General features: G+C 46.6%; 1 pseudogene; it reads right to left on the bottom strand.

The window, feature by feature from the left end:
- Window positions 1-6,499: 6,499 nt before the first annotated feature.
- The window catches only part of LOC135540404 (dynactin subunit 2-like), a 31,575-nt pseudogene continuing 14,703 nt past the window's right edge, over window positions 6,500-23,371 (bottom strand).

The following is a 23,371-nucleotide window of genomic DNA, read 5'->3' as shown; positions in this document are numbered from 1 at the left end:
TTTCAGACATTTCGTTTCTTTTTATATTGCCCTCGTCTCTGTGTGGAGTGACGGGCGCGGGCTATTAAAACAACATCCCACACTTCTTGACCGCGAGTTTCAGGTTAACCCTAAAGGTTAACCCTTTAAAACCAACACGCGCATTGTCTTTATAATAACGTCTTTAACTTCCTATGTTATTTCCTCCGTTGACACTTAATAACGGTTAATTCCTTAACTCCGACAGACAAGTGTTTTAAATGCACGTGCAACAACACCCGCAGTTTACCAGCCCAGCAACAGCGCCGATATGAGACGCGTCGCGTGCGCGAGTAGCGAATAGAAAGCTCCGGTCTCCGGGACCAGGGTTAAAGCGCTCGATGAGCCTCGGTTTTCCACGTCACGACTTGAGGGTCTGTTGCTGAGTAGTTGAGCGAAATACTTTTGTCTGTTTATTGAGTCCGTTCGTGTAGCGTGTGTATATAGTATTCGATACTTAGAGGACACCGGGCTTTGTTGCCACTGGCTGGGATTTTTGTTATGATAGTCTGCGATGGGATGAGTAAACAGTGTTTTTATAAAAAGCAAAACATCATTTTACACCACAATATTATTTCATAAGCCTATCTAATTTCATAGTTCGATAATCATATAAATACTAATGATCATAATCATAGGCCTAATAACTAAATACTAATACAGTAGCTAATAATAACATTGATGCTCGGGGACAAAAAAATAAGGAAATGTTTATTCACAAGAGTAACAGAAGGTTGTAGGCTATAGAGAAATCAATAAACGACACAATTGAACTGTAAAACAGGTATATGGAAGACAGACCAATGTATGTACAGGGCATTTGGAAAGTATTCAGACCCCTTCACCTTTTCCACATTTTGTTACATTGCAGCCTGATTCTAAAATGGATTAAATAAATAAAAATTCCCCCTCATGAATCTAAACACAATACCCCATAATGACAAAATGAAAACAGGTTTTTAGAAATGTTTGCAAATGTATAAAAAAATAAATAAAAATAAAATAACTTATTTACGTCAGTATTCAGACCCTTTGCTATGAGACTCGAAATTGAACTCAGGTTCCTGCTGTTTCCATTGATCATCCTTGATGTTTCTACAACTTGATTGGAGTCCACCTGTGGTAAATTAAATCGATTGGACATGATTTGGAGAGACATATACCTGTCTACCGGGGTCTGTAGTGACACCTCTAGCGCTGAGATGTGTTATTATTTTTCATTTAACCTTTTATTTAACGAGGCAAGTCAGTTAAGAACACATTCTTATTTACAATGATGGCCAAACCCGGACGAACGCTGGTCCAATTGTGCGCCGACCCTATGGGACTTCCAATCATGGCCGGATGTGATGCAGCCTGGATTCAAACCAGGGACTGTAGTGACGCCTCTAGCACTGAGATGCTGTGCCTTAGACCCCTGCGCCACTTGGGAGACTTAGACCCCTGCGCCACTTGGGAGACTTAGACCCCTGCGCCACTTGGGAGACTTAGACCCCTGCGCCACCCGGGAGACTTAGACCCCTGCGCCACCCGGGAGACTTAGACCCCTGCGCCACCCGGGAGACTTAGACCCCTGCGCCACCCGGGAGACTTAGACCCCTGCGCCACCCGGGAGACTTAGACCCCTGCGCCACCCGGGAGACTTAGACCCCTGCGCCACCCGGGAGACTTAGACCCCTGCGCCACCCGGGAGTCTTAGACCCCTGCGCCACTCGAGAGCTGTTAAAGGTTCCACAGTTGACAGCACACGTCAGAGCAAAAAACAAGCCATGAGATCGAAGGAATTGTCCGTAGAGCTCTGAGACAGGATTGTGTTGAGGCACAGATCTGGAGAAGGGTACCAAAACATTTCTGCAGCATTGAAGGTCCCCAAGAACACAGTGGCCTCCATCTTTCTTAAATGGAAGAAGTTTGGAATCACCAAGACTTTTCCTAGAGCTGGCCGCCTGGCCAAACTGAGCAATCTGGGGAGAAGGGCATTGGTCAGGGAGGTGACCAAGAACCCAATGGTCTCTAAGACAGAGCTCCAGAGGTCCTCTGTGGAGATTGGAAAACCTTCCAGAAGGACAACCATCTCTGCAGCACTCCACCATTCTGGCATTTATGGTAGAGTGGCCAGATGGAAACCAATCCTCAGTAAAAGGCACATGACAGCCCACTTGTAGTTTGACAAACGTCACCTAAAGACTCTCAGACCATGAGAAACAAGATTCTCTGGTTTGATTTAACCAAGATTGAACTCTTTGTCCTGAATGTCACGTCTGGAGGAAACCTGGCACCATCCCTCCGGTAAAGCATGGTGGTGGCAGCATCATGCTGTGGGGATGTTTTTCAGCGGCAGGGACTGGGAGTCTAGTCAGAATCGAGGCAAATATGAATGGAGCAAAGTACAGAGAGATCCTTGATGAAAACCTGCTCCAGAGCGCTCAGGACCTCAGACTGGGGCGAAGGTTCACCTTCCAACAGGGCAACGCAGGAGTGGCTTAGGGACAAGTCTCTGAATGTCCTTGAGTGGCCCAGCCAGAGCCCCGGACTTGAACCCGATCGAACATCTCTGGAGAGAGCTGGAAATAGCTGTGCAGCTCTTGAGGCTGTAATCGCTGCCAAAGGTTCTTCAACAAAGTACTGAGTAAAGGGTCTGAATACTTATGTAAATGGGATATTTCAGTTTTTTTTATACATTTGCAAACGTTTCTAAAATCCTGTTTTTGCTTTGTAATTATGGGGCATTGTATGTACAGTGGGGCAAAAAAAGTATTTAGTCAGCCACCAATTGTGCAAGGTCTCCCACTTAAAAATATGAGAGAGGTCTGTAAATTTTCATCATAGGTACACTTCAACTATGACAAAAATCCCAGAACCACACGGGGGAACCTAGTGAATGACCTGCAGAGAGCTGGGACCAAAGTAACAAAGCCTACCATCAGTAACACACTACGCCGCCAGGGACTCAAATCCTGCAGTGCCAGACGTGTCCCCCTGCTTAAGCCAGTACATATCCAGGCCCGTCTGAAGTTTGCTAGAGAGCATTTGGATGATCCAGAAGAAGAATGGGAGAATGTCATATGGTCAGATGAAACCAAAATATAACTTTTTTGGTAAAAACTCAACTCGTCGTGTTTGGAGGACAAAGAATGCTGAGTTGCATCCAAAGAACACCATACCTACTGTGAAGCATGGGGGTGGAAACATCATGCTTTGGAGCTGTTTTTCTGCAAAGGGACCAGGACAACTGATCCATGTAAAGGAAAGAATGAATGGGGCCATGTATCATGAGATTTTGAGTGAAAACCTCCTTCCATCAGCAAGGGCATTGAAGATGAAATGTGGCTGGGTCTTTCAGCATGACAATGATCCTAAACACACCGCCCGGGCAACAAAAGAGTGGCTTCGTAAGAAGCATTTCAAGGTCCTTTCAAGGGCCAGTCTCCAGATCTCAAACCCATAGAAATCTTTGGAGGGAGTTGAAAGTCCGTGTTGCCCCGCAACAGCCCCAAAACATCACTGCTCTAGAGGAGATCTGCATGGAGGAATGGGCCAAAATACCAGCAACAATGTGTGAAAACCTTGAAGACTTACAGAAAACGTTTGACCTCTGTCATTGCCAACAAAGGGTATATAACAAACTATTGAGATAAACTTTTGTTATTGACCAAATAGTTATTTTCCACCATAATTTGCAAATAAATTCATTAAAAATCCTACAATGTGATTTTTTTTTCTCTTTTTGTCTGTCAGAGTTGAAGTGTACCTATGATGAAAATTACAGGCCTCTCATCTTTTTAAGTGGGAGAACTTTCACAATTGGTGGCTGACTAAATACTTTTTTGCTCCACTGTAGATTGATGACGGGGAAAAAACAGTTTTAATCATTTTTTGATTAAGGCTGTAACGTAACAAAATGTGGAAAACGTCAAGGGGCCTGAATACTTTCAGAATGCACTTAATGTGAAAAATAAAATAAAACTGAGAAACTACGGTTGTGTGTTGAATACGAGCATGTGGTTTTCTGGATTGGAATCCATGTATTGTTTTTTAAATAAAGTATCCAGAAAGACTTGACATGACAGGTGACTATTCATAAGGTGTTTTATACCTGGTTTGTTTTGGGACTTGGACAAGACCTGGCACTGTCTCTCAGACTATTGTTCTTCAGTATTAGGTAGGTAACAAGTATAATTACACAGTTGTAGTATCAATGCTGTCTGAGTTTTGCAAAAGCACTCATCTCAACCTGACTCTCTTTGCTCGCTGTAATTGCTTATGAACTTTATGTGATTAGTCATAAAGCCTATTGATTTATACTCTTGTTAAATTAGAGTTTATTCCTGTATGGTGATGCCTAAGAAAAATATCCATACCCCGTACATCAGATTTAAAAATATATATATATTTATTTAACTAGTCAAGTCAGTTAATAACAAATTCTTATTTACGAGGACGGCCAAATCCGGTCGACGCTGGGTCAATGGAATAATATTGTGGCTTAATCTTGGGTGTTCTGCTTTTCATAAACACTGTTGCCCCTCCTGCCCATTCTCTCACAGAACAAAAATAATGGACAGTCAAGTTATATTCTATTTTATGCATCTACTCTACTCTATGTATCCTGACTGTTTACTGTAGGACTGCTCAGGTTGAATGCTTAACAATTGTTGGGTTTATTATAGTCTATAATAAAGCTAGAGGAGGGCGCAGCACAGGTCTACAGAACAGCTCAGAGAACGGACGAGCGGCTCTTCAGATGCATTATTGTTATGGAATTTCTAAAAGATCGCCTCAGCGACTGCGCATGCCTGAAAGAAAATCCCCCAAATAAACCCAAAAGACAGAGTTGGGCGTCTGAACAAAGTTTGGGAGGATGCTCCCTCTGAGATTAAAAAGACAGATCACATCGGTGGGGTCCGGGACATTACCGAAATTTAAGCGGGGCCTAGTTTAGAAGGGTGATGGCGGGGAATACCCACGCAGACTTCAAGAATGCTGAGAAGGAGAGGGAACCTGCCACACGCGCAGAGGAAGGAAGAGGAAATAAGCACAGCCGAGGTAGTCACGGTAAAATAAAAAAAGAAGCCCGACAGTGATGAGGCCAGCCAGAGGTCGACGAGGGGCAAGAAGAGATTGTACTGATAGTTTTAATTTTCCCACAGCCGATCAGATAGAAACTAGACTATATCAACTGATCAACCTGGCTGCTTCAAACACCAGCACTACCACCACTCACAACATTATCATTAGCCTTATACCTATTCTACATCAGGGTTTTAGTAAATATACTTCAATGGTGGCTAAAAGACCCAAAAAGGTTCAAAGTTCAATTGCACTGTATCTGGTAGCAGTTGGCAATGATAGTGTTGAAAACCTGTACCCCACCGTATGAACCTAAGCTAAGCTTTTTATAAAGGCCTATGCTTCCCCCTGCTGGCCATGTAGCACCATTACAAACATGAGTAATCAGGATTTAGCGCACTCGAGTAACAAATTGCCTGACTGTAACTACAGATCTAGGATCAGTTTACCCGATCCCTAAACGTAGCCTCAATCTCGGTTAACAGAACCAAAATCTTGCGTGATTGGGCCATTTTTACCTTCTATATTTGGCACCCCTGTGAATGTTTAATTTAGTCTGTGTTGCGTTGATATGAGGGATTTGAGAAGAAATCAACAATTTTGTAGCATTGGAATCAAGTCTGAATCATATCTTACAGTCAGTCTTTTAAGGTGTCCGCATACATAGGTTCGTTTTTCGGCGAGGCGAATGTCTAATGCTCTGATACTCCCTAAATACCTTCGTTTGAGAAAACTAGAACAAAAAGCGGCAATATAACCGTTGTCTTTCCCCATTGAGTCACGAACATTTTGCATTAAAACTAGTCGTCTCAAACGACACCGCTTCATGTTCCCAGTCCTACCAGTAGTACTATTGACCAATCACCGATGAAGGGGCGTAGACTTCCGCAACAGAATTTCGATTTTCTTCAAATGGTTCTTATAGCTCAGTGATGAGCAGCCGAAACGCCCCACCCCCCCCTGCCCAACACCAGAACGTCACATAACTGTTTCGACGGGGAACATGCAATAGGCTGTTTAGTCCCATAGTATGTAAACAATTATAAAACATAAATATTGACTGTTCACTTTTGTGGCAGGGTAGCCTAGTGATTAGAGTGTTGGACTAGTAACGGAAGGTTGCAAGTTCAAACCCCCGAGCTGACAAGGTACAAATCTGTCATTCTGTCCCTGAACAAGGCAGTTAATCCACTGTTCCTAGGCCGTCATTGAAAATAAGAATGTGTTCTTAACTGACTTGCCTGGTTAAATAAAGGTAAAATTAAATTAAAACTTTAGATTGAAAAAAAAAAAAAATCTTGAATAACTTGTATCATATTGACACTTTGGCAGAGAATAACTAAATATTGAACTGTAGTTTTTAATGGAACAGACACGTTTCACAAGTTATCACTCTCTGTAGAAGAGTAAGTGTAGTTTAAGCATGTTGTTTATTCAGATGATATTTCAACAACAGTCAGGTACAGTACAGTCCATCGTAGGCAATGACAAACAACGCAGTAGATTTAAAAGTAGTGTGTGGTATTTTAGTCTCAGCCACAATAATAATAAGTTACAAGCAACTGAGCATGAAACATTTAAAGGTACACAGGCATATTTACAAGCATCCCTCCGGGACTTCAGGCCCCCCCAACACACACTGCTACATGTCCATACATCGTCTTTCTGGTTGACGACGCGTCCCCATTCTTCACCCTTCTCCCAAAGTGTGCACTAGCACACTTCCCGTCATTGTATTGGTGTAAGGATTAGCGGGAGGGACTTTTTCCACCATTGTTAAATCCACAACAGGAAGTGTACAAAGTGTATACTTCAGGGAAAAGGTGGATAAATCAGAATTGGTTGGTTGTTTGTTTTTGTGCAGTAATGTTGCAGACAACGTCTTTTCTCTGACTATTCCACTTCTTGAGCCCTCAAAATTGGGACATTCAATGAAATGACTTAGCTGAATGTTGTAGCACAGACCTACAACTAGTGTGGATGAAGAGGTTGAAAGGATCTGGGATAAATATTTTTCATTGCGAAAAAGCCATCGAGCTTTGAAGGGATAATATATATATATGTGGGTGTAATGCATTGCATTTGATACTAAATGAAAGACTTCAAATGGTGAAATGTGGAAAAGGAGAAAAACAAATCAAGAAAATTTGGTGGCCATTTTTTGAGCTTTTTTTTGTCCTGTTTTTTTAATTTTTTTATACTTTCAAATCAAATATTCCACTTTGTGGGAAAAAAAGAAGGCTGAGGTGGAAGAGATACAGAGAGAGATAAGATCCTCCACTCCCTCAATTTGCCCAACTGTCCTGACAGACGTTTTTTTTCATAAAGAAACCAGATTTATTTGTTGAGAGTCTTCATTCTCTGGTCCAGAGCTGCAAAGTTCTCCTCTACAGACAAGAGATTCTCCTTCATGGTTGTCTGAACCTGGGAGAGGGAGAAAATAAGGGAGAGGGGGAGGTAAGTACATTTAAAGTTGTAACTTCTAAATTCACCCATCACTTTGACTTTATAGCATTCCCAGAAGGCATGGATTGAGTCATTGTTAAAATGTGAAACCTAAAACTTGACTGCCATTGTGCTGAGAATGTAAATGTTGTCATGTGTAATAAATTCAACAACATTTGTTTATACTAGATTAACTTCTTATGGCTGCAGGGGCAGTATTGGGTAGCTTGGATGAAAGGTGCCCATAGTAAATGGCCTGCTCCTCAGTCCCAGTTGCTAACATATAAATATTATTATTAGTATTGGATAGAAAACACAGAAGTTTCTAAAACAGTTTGAATGATGTATGTGAGTATAACAGAACTCATATGGCAGGCAAAAACCTGAGAAGAAATCCAACCAAGAAGTGGGAAATCTGAAGTTGGTCGATTTTCAACCCAGCCCCTATTGAATACACAGTGGGATATGGATACATTTGCACTTCCTAGGGCTTCCACTAGATGTCAACAGTCTTTAGAAACTTGAATGAGGCTTCTATTGTGTTTTGGAGCCAGATGGGAGGTCTTTGAGTCTGTGGTCTGGCAGAGAGCCAGGTCCTGGTCAAGCGCATTTCACATGATAGCAACCTGCGTTCCATGGCTTTCCTACAGACAATGGAATTCTCCGGTTGGAACGTTATTGAAGATTTATGATAACATCCTAAAGATTGATTCCTATACTTAGTTTGACAAGTTTCTTCGACCTGTAATATAACTTTTTGAAGTTTTCGTCCGACATTCGGCTGGACCTGCACAATCGTTTGAATTTGTGTACAAAACGCGCTAACAAAAGTAGCTACTTGGACATAAACAATGGACATTATCAAACAAATCAAGCATTTATTGTGGAACTGCGATTCATGGGAGTGCATTCTGATGAAGATCATAAAAGGTAAGGGAATATTTATAATGTGATTTCGGATTTCTGTTGACACCAACATGGCGGATAATTTTTTTTTCCTTTTTCTGAGCGCCGTCTCCGATTATTGCATGGTTTGCTTTTTCAAAATCTGACACAGCGGTTGCATTAAGGAGAGGTATATCTATATTTCCATCGACATTTATAATGAGTATTTCTGTAAAATGTGGCTCTCTGCAATATCACCGGATGTTTATGGTACTAGTGAACGTAACGCGCCAATGTATACTGAGATTTTTTGTTAAATAAATATGCACTTTATTGAAAAAAACATACATGTATTGTATAACATGAAGTCCTATGAGTGTCACCCGACGAAGATCATCAAAGGTTAGTGATTAATTTTATCATCTCCTCTCTTTGGCTGGAAAAATGTCTGGGTTTTTCTGTGAGTTGGTGGTCACCTAACATAATCATTTGTGGTGCTTTCGCTGTAAAGCCTATTTGAAATCGGACACTGTGGTGGGATTAACAACAAAATTACCTTTAAAACGGTATAAGATACATGCATGTTTGAGGAATTTTAATTATGAGATTTCTGACTTGAATTTGGCGCCCTGCACTTTCACTGGCTGTTGTCATATCGATCCCGTTAACGGGATTGCAGCCCTAAGAAGTTTGTAACACGGAGCCCAAACCGGCTGCAAGCCTGCGTGCATTTATTTTGTCCCCCCACACCAAACGCAATCACGACACGCAAGTTAAAATATCAAAACAAACTCTGAACCGATGACATTAATTTGGGGACAGGTCGAAATGCATTAAACATGTATGGCGATTTAGCAAGTTAGCTTGCGCTTGCTAGCTAATTTCTCCTGGGATATAAAAATTGAGTTGTTATTTTACCTGAAATGCACAAGGTCCTCTACTCCAACAATTAATCCACACATAAAACATACAACCGAATCGTTTCAAGTCATCTCTCCTTCTTCCAGGCTTTTTCATCTTTGAACTTATATGGTGATCGCATCTACACTTTCATATTATTACCATGACAACCGGCAAAACATTTAGTCTTTCAATCACCCATGTGAGTATAACCAATGAGGAAGTGGGAGAGGCAGGATTTTCAGCGCGATCTGCATCAGAAATAGAAAGGACTTCTATTTTAGCCCTTGGCATCGCAGACGGTCATTGGTTCGAGCAGTGTGGGTGCAATAGATGAATAACATGGATTTCGAAATTTATTTTGCAATGTTCGCACACGCGACGTGTCCGGTCTGGTCAGCATGTAATTGCGTTAGTTATTTTCCAACTTTCCCTCCATATTGTGCCAACATCAGTTCTTTTTTTAGTCTTGGTCTTTTTCTAAGAGATTGTCAGTTGGATAGGCTCTCTGCAAGGTTTTGTATATCTTACCAATCATAAGAACACCGTTTTCTCACTCAAATAAGATTCCTTCAAGATTGCTCTGATATTGATTTGAAATCTTCGGGATTTCTTGATATAAAACTTTTCAGTTCCGTGCATTTGAAAATATCTACATTGGTCAGGCAACAATTGCTTTTAAATTCTGTCATAGAAATACATTTCTTTACTATTAGCAAGTCATTTATGGTTCTCTGCTGTTTTCCATGTGGACCAAATAAAAAAAATATTTACAAAAATTACAAAAGCAATAAAAAATAAAATAAAAAATATTTAAAAAAAATAAAATTAAAAAAAAAAAAAAATCGGTGAATTCTGAAAAGCTATCCAAGGATTGTTTCATAGGGGTGTGTTTTTAGGGAGTGTCATTGGTTCCTGTAGATTTTCATTTTCTTCCATATTATTAGCGTTCTTAACTATCATGGTGGGAAAAGTACCCAATCGTCATACCTGAGAAAAAAATAAAGATGCCTTAATAGAAAATGACTCAAGTAAAAGTGAAAGTCACCCACTAAAATACTACGAGTAAATGTCTAAAAAGTATTTGATTTTAAATATACACTGAACAAAAATATAAATGTAAAAGAGTTTGAGCTTCAATAAAAGTTGATTAAACAACAATCATTACACAGGTGCATCTTGGGGACAATAAAAGGCCACCAAAATGTGCAGTTTGGTCACATAACACAATGCCACAAATGTCTCAAGTTCAGGGAGCGTGCAATTAGAGTGCCGACTGCTGGAATGTCCACCAGAGCTGTTGCCAGATAATTGAATGTTAATTTCTCTACTATAAGCCGCCTCAAGTTGTTTTACAGAGTTTGACCGTATGTCCAACCAGCCTCACAACCACAGACCACGTGTATGGCATTGTGTGGGTGAGCGGTTTGCCCCACGGTGACAGTGGGGTTATGGTATGGGGCAGGCATAAGCAACAGACAACAAACACAATTGCATTTCATTGATGGCAAATTTGAATTTAAAAAAAACTGTAAAAAGATCCTGAGGCCCACAGTGAGGACCATTAAAAAATAAAATAATTTAAAAGGGTATCTGTGACCAACAGATTCACGTCTGTATTCTCAGTCCTGTAAAATCCATAGATTGAGGGCTTAATGGATTTCCATTGACCCATTTCCTCATACAAACTGAACTGTAAACTCAGTCAAATCAAGGAAATTGTTGCATGTTGAGTTTCTATTTTTGTTTAGCATAAGTCAAATGTATAAATCATTTCAAATTCTTTATGTTAAGCAAACCAAAGGGCACCATTTTAGTCCGATTTTATTTACAGATAGCCCAGGGGCACACTCAGACGTCATTTACAAACGAAGCGTTTGTGTTTAGTGAGTCTGCCAGATCAGAGGCAGTAGGGAGGACCAGGGATGTTCTCTGTTTAGTGAGTCTGCCAGATCAGAGGCAGTAGGGAGGACCAGGGATGTTCTCTGTTTAGTGAGTCTGCCAGATCAGAGGCAGTAGGGAGGACCAGGGATGTTCTCTGTTTAGTGAGTCCCCAGATCAGAGGCAGTAGGGAGGACCAGGGATGTTCTCTGTTTAGTGAGTCCCCCAGATCAGAGGCAGTAGGGAGGACCAGGGATGTTCTCTGTTTGTTTAGTAGGGAGGACCAGGGATGTCTGTCCCCCAGATCAGAGGCAGTAGGGAGGACCAGGGATGTTCTCTGTTTAGGAGTCCCCCAGATCAGAGGCAGTAGGGAGGACCAGGGATGTTCTCTGTTTAGTGAGTCTGCCAGATCAGAGGCAGTAGGGAGGACCAGGGATGTTCTCTGTTTAGTGAGTCTGCCAGATCAGAGGCAGTAGGGAGGACCAGGGATGTTCTCTGTTTAGTGAGTCCCCCAGATCAGAGGCAGTAGGGAGGACCAGATGTTCTCTGTTTAGTGAGTCCCCCAGATCAGAAGCAGTAGGGAGGACCAGGGATGTTCTCTGTTTAGTGAGTCTGCCAGATCAGAGGCAGTAGGGAGGACCAGGGATGTTCTCTGTTTAGTGAGTCTGCCAGATCAGAGGCAGTAGGGAGGACCAGGGATGTTCTCTGTTTAGTGAGTCTGCCAGATCAGAGGCAGTAGGGAGGACCAGGGATGTTCTCTGTTTAGTGAGTCTGCCAGATCAGAGGCAGTAGGGAGGACCAGGGATGTTCTCTGTTTAGTGAGTGATCAGAGGCAGTAGGGAGGACCAGGGAAAAGATCAGAGGCAGTGATGTTCTCTGTTTAGTGAGTCTGCCAGATCAGAGGCAGTAGGGAGGACCAGGGATGTTCTCTGTTTAGTGAGTCTGCCAGATCAGAGGCAGTAGGGAGGACCAGGGATGTTCTCTGTTTAGTGAGTCTGCCAGATCAGAGGCAGTAGGGAGGACCAGGGATGTTCTCTGTTTAGTGAGTCTGCAGATCGGAGGCAGTAGGGAGGAAGGGATGTTCTCTGTTTAGTGAGTCCCCCAGATCAGAGGCAGTAGGGAGGACCAGGAATGTTCTCATGATTTTGAATTGGACTGCTAAGCAGAGAAAATATGAAAAATACAGATTTTCTTTCGGTAGAAGTAGTCCAAAATATTAATAGTCAAGTACAGATACTCTAAAAAACAACTTAAAGTATTTTTTTTTTAAATACTTTAAAAAGGGACATCAGTCCAGCAGCAGTGTGAGATGTGTCATTGTGTTTACTACCTGTGAGAGCAGTGTCCCGTTGTCCTTCAGAGAGTTGGTGATCATCTGCTGGGTGGTGTCCAGGTGGGTCAGCAGCTGACCAAACTGCATGGCTACACACACACACACACACACAGAGAGAAAGGACCAGGGTTCATATACTTATTTACAGAGTCAGACCCCCCACACGGCTACAGAGAGAGAGTCAGACCCCCCACACGGCTACAGAGAGAGAGTCAGACCCCCCACACGGCTACAGAGAGAGAGTCAGACCCCCACACGGCTACAGAGAGAGAGTCAGACCCCCCACACGGAGAGAGAGTCAGACCCCCCACACGGCTACAGAGAGAGAGTCAGACCCCCCACACGGCTACAGAGAGAGTCAGACCCCCACACGGCTACAGAGAGAGAGTCAGACCCCCACACGGCTACAGAGAGAGAGTCAGACCCCCACACGGCTACAGAGAGAGAGTCAGACCCCCCACACGGCTACAGAGAGAGTCAGACCCCCCACGGCTACAGAGAGAGTCAGACCCCCCACACGGCTACAGAGAGAGAGTCAGACCCCCCACACGGCTACAGAGAGAGAGAGTCAGACCCCCCACACGGCTACAGAGAGAGAGTCAGACCCCCCACACGGCTACAGAGAGAGTCAGACCCCCCACACGGCTACAGAGAGAGAGTCAGACCCCCCACACGGCTACAGAGAGAGAGTCAGACCCCCACACGGCTACAGAGAGAGAGTCAGACCCCCCACACGGCTACAGAGAGAGAGTCAGACCCCCCACACGGCAGACCCCCCACACGGCTACAGAGAGAGAGTCAGACCCCCCACACGGCTACAGAGAGAGAGTCAGACCCCCCACACGGCTACAGAGAGAGTCAGACCCCCCACACGGCTACAGAGAGAGAGTCAGACCCCCCACACGGCTACAGAGAGAGAGTCAGACCCCCCACACGGCTACAGAGAGAGAGTCAGACCCCCCACACGGCTACAGAGAGAGTCAGACCCCCACACGGCTACAGAGAGAGTCAGACCCCCCACACGGCTACAGAGAGAGAGTCAGACCCCCCACACGGCTACAGAGAGAGAGTCAGACCCCCCACAGAGAGAGAGTCCCCCCACACGGCTACAGAGAGAGAGTCAGACCCCCCACACGGCTACAGAGAGAGAGTCAGACCCCCACACGGCTACAGAGAGAGAGTCAGACCCCCCACACGGCTACAGAGAGAGAGTCAGACCCCCCACACGGCTCAGACCCCCCACACGGCTACAGAGAGAGAGTCAGACCCCCCACACGGCTACAGAGAGTCAGACCCCCCCACACGGCTACACACGAGAGAGAGTCAGACCCCCCACACGGCTACAGAGAGAGAGTCAGACCCCCCACACGGCTACAGAGAGAGAGTCAGACCCCCCACACGGCTACAGAGAGAGAGTCAGACCCCCCCCCCCACACGGCTACAGAGAGAGAGTCAGACCCCCCACACGGCTACAGAGAGAGAGTCAGACCCCCACACGGCTACAGAGAGAGAGTCAGACCCCCCACACGGCTACAGAGAGAGTCAGACCCCCCACACGGCTACAGAGAGAGTCAGACCCCCACACGGCTACAGAGAGAGTCAGACCCCCCACACGGCTCAGAGTCCCCCCACACGGCTACAGAGAGAGTCAGACCCCCACACGGCTACAGAGAGAGTCAGACCCCCCACACGGCTACAGAGAGAGTCAGACCCCCACACGGCTACAGAGAGTCAGACCCCCCACACGGCTACAGAGAGAGAGTCAGACCCCCCACACGGCTACAGAGAGAGAGTCAGACCCCCCACACGGCTACGCTCAGACCCCCACACGGCTACAGAGAGAGAGTCAGACCCCCCACACGGCTACAGAGAGAGAGTCAGACCCCCACACGGCTACAGAGTCAGACCCCCACACGGCTACAGAGAGAGTCAGACCCCCCACACGGCTACAGAGAGAGAGTCAGACCCCCCACACGGCTACAGAGAGAGAGTCAGACCCCCCACACGGCTACAGAGAGAGTCAGACCCCCCACACGGCTCAGAGAGAGAGTCAGACCCCCCACACGGCTACAGAGAGAGTCAGACCCCCACACGGCTACAGAGAGAGTCAGACCCCCCACACGGAGAGAGTCAGACCCCCCACACGGCTACAGAGAAAGAGTCAGACCACCCACATTTTAAAAGCATATCAGCATTGTGGACATTACTTGTTCCTTTAAATTCATTTTTATAACTTCCACACCTGCAGTTAAATGTGCACATTTTTTTTCTTTTTTCTAATTGTAACGTATGTTTCTGAGCCAGGTCTGAAAGCCAGGTGATTGACAGGTTAGCATGTTTCTGAGCCAGGTCAGGTGATTGACAGGTGATTACCTTGTTCATGCAACTCCTTGACAGCCATGAGCCTCTGCACCACCTGGGGCAGAGAGGTTGCCATGGCGTCCCACTTCTGCACCACGTCATACAGCTGAGACACCTGACAGACGGAGACAACAAGGAACACGTTGTGGATGAAAATAACACACGCAATAATGATACGGTTAGGGGTAAACAGACGGCAGAGTTCGAGGATTGTCCCGGTTACATCTACTGTCGGTGGAGGATTGTCCCGGTTACATCTACTGTCGGTGGTTACATCTACTGTCGGTGGAGAATTGTCCCGGTTACATCTACTGTCGGTGGAGAATTGTCCCGGTTACATCTACTGTCGGTGGAGGATTGTCCCGGTTACATCTACTGTCGGTGGAGGATTGTCCCGGTTACATCTACTGTTGGTGGAGGATTGTCCCGGTTACATCTACAGGAGATGACTACTGTCGGTGGAGAATTGTCCCGGTTACATCTACTGTCGGTGGAGGATTGTCCCGGTTACAGGAGATGATCTACTGTCGGTGGAGGATTGGAGAATTGTCCCGGTTACATCTACTGTCGGTGGAGGATTGTCCCGGTTACATCTACTGTCGGTGGAGGATTGTCCCGGTTACATCTACAGGAGATCTACTGTTGGTGGAGGATTGTCCCGGTTACATCTACAGGAGATGACTACTGTCGGTGGAGGATTGTCCCGGTTACATCTACAGGAGATGACTACTGTTGGTGGAGGATTGTCCAGGTTACATCTACTGTTGGTGGAGGATTGTCCCGGTTACATCTACAGGAGATGACTACTGTTGGTGGAGGATTGTCCAGGTTACATCTACTGTTGGTGGAGGATTGTCCAGGTTACATCTACAGGAGATGACTACTGTTGGTGGAGGATTGTCCCAGGTTACATCTACTGACTACTGTCGGTGGAGGATTGTCCCGGTTACATCTACAGGAGATGACTACTGTTGGTGGAGGATTGTCCCGGTTACATCTACAGGAGATGACTACTGTCGGTGGAGGATTGTCCCGGTTACATCTACAGGAGATGACTACTGTTGGTGGAGGATTGTCCAGGTTACATCTACTGTTGGTGGAGGATTGTCCCGGTTACATCTACAGGAGATGACTACTGTTGGTGGAGGATTGTCCAGGTTACATCTACTGTCGGTGGAGGATTGTTCCGGTTACATCAGGAGACTGTCGGTGGAGGATTGTCCCGGTTACATCTACAGGAGATGACTACTGTTGGTGGAGGATTGTCCAGGTTACATCTACTGTCGGTGGAGGATTGTCCCGGTTACATCTACAGGAGATGACTACTGTCAGTGGAGGATTGTCCAGGTTACATCTACAGGAGATGACTACTGTCAGTGGAGGATTGTCCCGGTTACATCTACAGGAGATGACTACTGTCGGTGGAGGATTGTCCAGGTTACATCTACAGGAGATGACTACTGTCGGTGGAGGATTGTCCAGGTTACATCTACAGGAGATGACTACTGTCGGTGGAGGATTGTCCAGGTTACATCTACAGGAGATGACTACTGTTGTGGAGGATTGTCTCCTGGTTACATCTACAGGAGATGACTACTGTCGGTGGAGGATTGTCCAGGTTACATCTACTGTTGGTGGAGGATTGTCCCGGTTACATCTAAGGAGATGACTACTGTCGGTGGAGGATCGTCCAGGTTACATCTACAGGAAATGACTACTGTCGGGTGAGGATTAAGGTTACATCTACAGGAGACGACTACTGTTGGTGGAGGATTGTCCAGGTTACATCTACAGGAGATGACTACTGTCGGTGGAGGATTGTGTTACATCTAAGGAGATGACTACTGTTGGTGGAGGATTGTCCCGGTTACAGGAGATGACTACTGTCGGTGGAGGATTGTCCTTACAGGAGATAAACTGTTGGTGGAGGATTGCTGGACTAACTACTGTTCTGTGATTGCCAGCATCTTCAATGGTTGTTACTTTGTGCTTCGCAATCTCATTCATCTTTCCAGGTTACATCTACACAGATGAAAACACAAACAAGGAGATAACTGTGTTCACTTTTTGCAGTATAACATCACAAAAATACTGTCAGCCAATCTGTCCCAGAATACAATTCAATTACATCTACAGGATAATATTACAAAAGATGACTACTGTCGGTGGAGGATTGTCCCGGTTACATCTACTGTCGGTGGAGGATTGTAGTGGTTACATTACAGGAAACTACATGTTAACATTATCTACAAAGCACTGTTGGTGGAATTGTAGATAACATCTACAGGAAAAGTGAGGAAGGTTAATCCAAGTGACTCTGTCAGAGGTTGTGGAACACTGTCGGTGATTGCGGTTACATCTACAGAGATGACTACAAGGTCAGTGTTACATCTACCTACTGTCGGTGGAGGATTCTGCTAATCTACAGGAGATGACTACTGTCGGTACCTGCAGCCAGGAGATGACTACCTGGTCCAGAGTGGTTACATCTACAGGAGATGACTGAAGAAGCTCCATAGTGTCCTGGAGACAGATTGTCCAGGTTACATCTACTGTTGGTGGAGGATTGTCCCGTTACATCTAGAGGAGATGACTACTGTCGGTGGAGGAGCCAGGTTACATCTACAGGAGATGACTACTGTCGGTGGAGGATTGCGAGTTACATCTACAGGAGATGACTACTGTTGGTGGAGGATTGTCCCGGTCACATCTACAGGAGATGACTACTGTTGGTGGAGGATTGTCCAGGTTACATCTACAGGAAATGACTACTGTCGGGTGAGGATTGTCCAGGTTACATCTACAGGAGCGACTACTGTTGGTGGAGGATTGTCCAGGTTACATCTACAGGAGATGACTACTGTCGGTGGAGAGATTGTCCCGGTTACATCTACAGGAGATGACTACTGTTGGTGGAGACAGTTACATCTACAGGAGATGACTACTGTCGGTGGAGGATTGTCCAGGACATCTACAGGAGATGACTACTGTTGGTGGAGGATTGTCAGGGTTACATCTACAGGAGATGACTACTGTCGGTGGAGGATTGTCCAGGTTACATCTACAGGAGATGACTACTGTCGGTGGAGGATTGTTACATCTACAGGGATGACTACTGTCGGTGGAGGACTAAGATGACTACTGTCGGTGGAGGGACTACAGGAGATGACTCTGTTGGTGGACATTGTGGTCACATTACAGGAGATGACTACTGTCGGTGGAGGATTGTCCAGGTTACATCTACAGGAGATGAAAAAACTGTCGGTGGAGGATTGTGTTTTCGGTGGAGGACAAATTACAGGAGATGATTAGTCGGTGGAGTTGACAAAATAAAAACTAGTATCCCGTTTTTGACCAACTGAACTGGACCATTGTGGGTTACATCTACAGGAGATGACTCACCATGAGACTGCCTCCTGCACCCCAGCAGGAGATGACCATTGTCCCGGTTACATCTACAGGAGATGACTACTGTTCCAGCCGAGTAGTTCTCTGCCATCCAGGAAAACCTCCTGGCCACAGGGATAACCAGCTGTGTGAAATAAGATGTCATATAAAAACTCTTACATTTACTTCCTGCTAAACCTCAATATAAAAAGCTGGACTAACCTTGTTCTGTGTGCCAGCATCTTCATGGTTGCTTTGTGTGAATCTCATTCAGCTCTACACAGAGAAAAAAACACAGACATTGATAACCGTGTTCACTTTTTGCAGTATAACAAGCACAAAAATACAGCCCATCTGTCCTTGGGTGTTCAATTCAATACAACAATGCAGTTGGGGGCCCTTTCCACACAGTCCCATTGCCCTGGGATAATATTACAAAAGTGAAATAAACCAAGTGTTCCTGCTCTGGAACATTGATTGTGTAGCTCTGATACAACACCACACCGTCATGATTCTGACCTTTAGCTGCAGCCTGGCTTCCCCTGGTCCAGAGTGGCTGCCCCTGACTGGCCTGCAGAAGCTCCATAGTGTCCTCCAGGACAGAGTCTGCAGGAGCGGAGAGAGAGAGAGAGAGGAGAGAGAAAGGAGAGAGAGAGAGAGAGAGGAGAAGAGGAGAAGGAGAAAGGAGAAAGAGAGAGAGGAGAAAGGAGAGAGAAAGGAGAGAAGGAAAGGAGAGAGGAGAAGACCGAGAGAGAGAGGAGAGGAGAAAGGAGAGAGAGAGAGACTCAGTCTCAGGACTAAAAGTGATTGATGATCAGGGCAGGGTTAACTGTACTTTCTGACATTGTGGATCATTCAAACCCCCCCAAAAAAATGTTTTATGAACAAATTGGATTGATTGAGGTCAGTTGACAAAATTAAAAAAAGTATCCCGTTTTGACCAACTGAACTGGACCATGGTGGGAGACAGAAGAGACTCACCAGAGACTGGAGACTCAGAGGTCCCGGTTTGTCTGATCCAGAAACAGCAGTCTCCAGCTCTGAAAGGCTTCTCCAACTCTGCCATCTTAACACAGAGGATGGAGAGGAGGCGTGAATGAATGAAAACTGGGTAAACAAGTGACACAGAATTGACCAAGGACTGAAAATGTGCAGATGCAGACACACGTTGTTAGGACCACACACACACACACAGTGCAGTTGGGGACCCCTTTCCACACAGTCCCATTGCCCTGGGCTCCTTACCTTGGCAGCGTCTTGAACTTCTCCTGCTCTAAGCTCAGACAACACCACACCGTTCAGGACCTTTAGCTGCTGGGGCCTTCCCCTCCCCTGTAGAGACAGCCTCCAGCTGGGTTAACAGGCGTCTGCAGGAATAAGAGAGGAGACGGGGGGGGGTTGAATAAGAGACAGGACGGGGGGGTTGAATAAGAGAGGAGGGGGGGAAAGGAGAGAGGAAAGGAGAGAATAAGAGGAGAGGGGGGTTTGAATAAGAGACAGACGGGGTTGAATAAGGAGAGGAGAAGGGGGGTTGAATAAGAGACAGAGGGGGTTGGGGGGGGGGTTGAATAAGAGACAGAGGGGGGGGGTTAAAAAAGGCACATAAGGGTTAGGATAAGAGACAGACGGGGGGTTTGAATAAGAGACAGACGGGGGGGGTTTGAATAAGAGACAGGGGGGGTTTGAATAAGAGACAGACAGACGGGGGGGTTTGAATAAGAGACAGACGGGGGGGGGGTTTGAATAAGAGACAGACGGGGGGGTTTGAATAAGAGACAGACGGGGGGGGTTTGAATAAGAGACAGACGGGGGGTTTGAATAAGAGACAGACGGGGGGTTTGAATAAGAGACAGACGGGGGGTTGAATAAGAGACAGACGGGGGGGGGTTGAATAAGAGACAGAGGGGGGGTTGAATAAGAGACAGACGGGGGGTTGAATAAGAGACAGACGGGGGGGGGGTTGAATAAGAGACAGACGGGGGGGTTTGAATAAGAGACAGACGGGGGGGGGTTTGAATAAGAGACAGACGGGGGGGTTTGAATAAGAGACAGGGGGGGGTTTGAATAAGAGACAGACGGGGTGGGGGGGTTGAATAAGAGACAGACAGGGGGGGGTTGAATAAGAGACAGACAGGGGGGGGTTGAATAAGAGACAGACGGGGGGGGGTTGAATAAGAGACAGACGGGGGGGGGGTTGAATAAGAGACAAGACGGGGGGATTGAATAAGAGACAGACGGGGGGGGGGTTTGAATAAGAGACAGACGGGGGGGGGGTTGAATAAGAGACAGACGGGGGGGGTTGAATAAGAGACAGACGGGGGTTTTAGTGAATTTAGCAGTATGTCCAACCGTCCTCACAACTGCATTGCGTCGTGTGGGCGAGCAGTTTACTGGATGTCACCGTTGTGAACAGAATTTCCCATGGTGCCGTGGGGTTATGAGATACAGCGACTAGATCCTGAGGCCCACTGTCTTGCCATTCATCTGCCTCCACCCCCCATGTCACAAGGATCTGTACACAATTCCTGGAAGCTGTAAATGTCCCAGTTCTTCCATGGCCTGCATACACACCAGACAAGTCACCCACTGAGCATGTTTGGGATGCTCTGGATCGACAGCATGTTCCAGTTCCCGCCAATATCCAGCAACTTCACACAGCCATTGAAGAGGAGTGGGAACAACATTCCACAGGCCACAATCAACAGCCTGATCAACTCTATGCGAAGGAGACCCGCTCCACTACAGGCCCGTTGATGTGAATTGGGGCGTGCTCGGCCCTCCATTTCCTGTAGACCACAATCAGCGCCTTTGTCTTGCTGACGTTAAGGGAGAGGTTATTGTTCTGGCGCCAAACTGCCAGGCCTCCTCCCTATAGGCTGTCTCATCGTCATTGGTGATCAGGCCTACCACCATAATTTTGTTCGCAAACTTAATGATGGTGATGGAGTCATGGGTGAACAGGAAGTACAGGAGGGGACTAAGCACGCACCCCTGGGGGGCGCCCTGTGTTAGAGGGTCAGCGTGGCGGATGTGTTGTTGCCTACCATCACCACCTGGGGGGTGCCTCATCAGGAAGTCCAGAGGGAGGTGTTTAGTCCCAGGGTCTTTAGCGTAGTGATGAGCTTCATGGGCACTATGGTGTTGAACGCTGAGCTGTAGTCAATGAACAGTATTCTCACGTAGGTGTTCCCCTTGTCTAAGTGGGAAAGGGCAGTGTGTGGAGAGCAATAGATATTGTGTGATCTGTGGATCTGTTGGGGCGGTGTGAGTTGGAGTGGATCCATTGTGTGATCTGGGGATCTGTTGATGTGAGGTGTGGAGGGCAATAGATATTGTGTGATCTGTGGATCTGTTGAGTGGGATGCGGTAGACATTTAGACAGGTTACCTTGGTGCCCCCCCCCCCCCTTCCCTCTCTTACTTGGCCAGTGCTCCATCTGGGTCAGCAATAGATATTGTGTGATCTGTGGATCTGTTGGGGCCATATGTGAGTTGGAGTGGATGCAGGGTGTCTGGGATGATGGTGTTGATGTGAGACGTCACCAGCCATTCAATGATTTTCATGGCTACAGATGAGGAGTGCTACGATGCGGTAGACATTTAGACAGGTTAGGTGGTGCCCCCCCTCCCTCTCTTACTTGGCCAGTGCTCCATCTGGGTCATGGGTGGTTTTAATATGTGCCTGTGGTCCCAGCAGTGAGTCCAGGTGGGCAGAGACCAGCTGCTGTTTGAGCTGTGCAGCCTGCTGAGCGAGGACGACAGGAGTCAGACGCTCCTCTGAACTGCTGTCCCGTATGTGGTCGCCTGAGGGGAGTAGAGGAGCATAGACAGATGTGATCAGCACACAGGGAAATGACAACCACTGGTTTGGAGGTGGGTAGGGGTCACTGGGGTATAAAGATGGGTGGTTTGGAGGTGGGTAGAGGTCACTGGGGTATAAAGATGGGTGGTTTGGAGGTGGGTAGAGGTCACTGGGGTATAAAGATGGGTGGTTTGGAGGTGGGTAGAGGTCACTGGGGTATAAAGATGGGTGGTTTGGAGGTGGGTAGAGGTCACTGGGGTATAAAGATGGGTGGTTTGGAGGTGGGTAGAGGTCACTGGGGTATAAAGATGGGTGGTTTGGAGGTGGGTAGAGGTCACTGGGGTATAAAGATGGGTGGTTTGGAGGTGGGTAGAGGTCACTGGGGTATAAAGATGGGTGGTTTGGAGGTGGGTAGAGGTCACTGGGGTATAAAGATGGGTGGTTTGGAGGTGGGTAGAGGTCACTGGGGTATAAAGATGGGTGGTTTGGAGTCAGGTGGGTAGAGGTCACTGGGGTATAAAGATGGGTGGTTTGGAGGTGGGTAGAGGTCACTGGGGTATAAAGATGGGTGGTTTGGAGGTGGGTAGAGGTCACTGGGGTATAAAGATGGGTGGTTTGGAGGTGGGTAGAGGTCACTGGGGTATAAAGATGGGTGGTTTGGAGGTGGGTAGAGGTCACTGGGGTATAAAGATGGGTGGTTTGGAGGTGGGTAGAGGTCACTGGGGTATAAAGATGGGCGGTTTGGAGGTGGGTAGAGGTCACTGGGGTATAAAGATGGGCCCCAGGAATCCTGGGAGACTAATCAGGAAGATTCAGGGGGATAAAAACTAAAACATTCTGAAGGCAGCTTCAACTATCGACCCTCTATTGTAGCCATATGTACACAGGTTTGTAGAGGCTAGGGCATAAGGGCTGGGGAGCTAACGCTAGGGCGTAAAGATGGGGGCTAACGCTAGGGCGTCGGGGGCTAAAACGCTAGGGCGTCAACTTCGGGGGCTAACGCTGGGGCATAAGGCGTAGGGGGCTAGGGCGTCGGGGGCTAACGCTAGGGCGTCGGGGGCTAACGCTAGGGCGTAGGGGGCTAACGCTAGGGCGTAGGGGGCTAACGCTAGGGCGTAAGGGCTAGGGGCTACGGCGTAAGGGCTAACCCCAGGGGGGCTAACCCCAGGGCGTAAGTGCGGGTGGGGGCTAACACTAGGGTTTTGGGAGTATTTGTCTGACCCGGGTGGTTTAGGGTGTAGGGGTTGTTTGGCACCTCCCGTCTGACCCGGGTGGTTTAGGGTGTAGGGA

This window comes from Oncorhynchus masou, chromosome 5, assembly GCF_036934945.1.
Source record: "Oncorhynchus masou masou isolate Uvic2021 chromosome 5, UVic_Omas_1.1, whole genome shotgun sequence".
Classification (NCBI taxonomy): Eukaryota; Metazoa; Chordata; class Actinopteri; order Salmoniformes; family Salmonidae; genus Oncorhynchus; species Oncorhynchus masou.
This window is presented reverse-complemented; position numbering and strand designations above follow the sequence as displayed.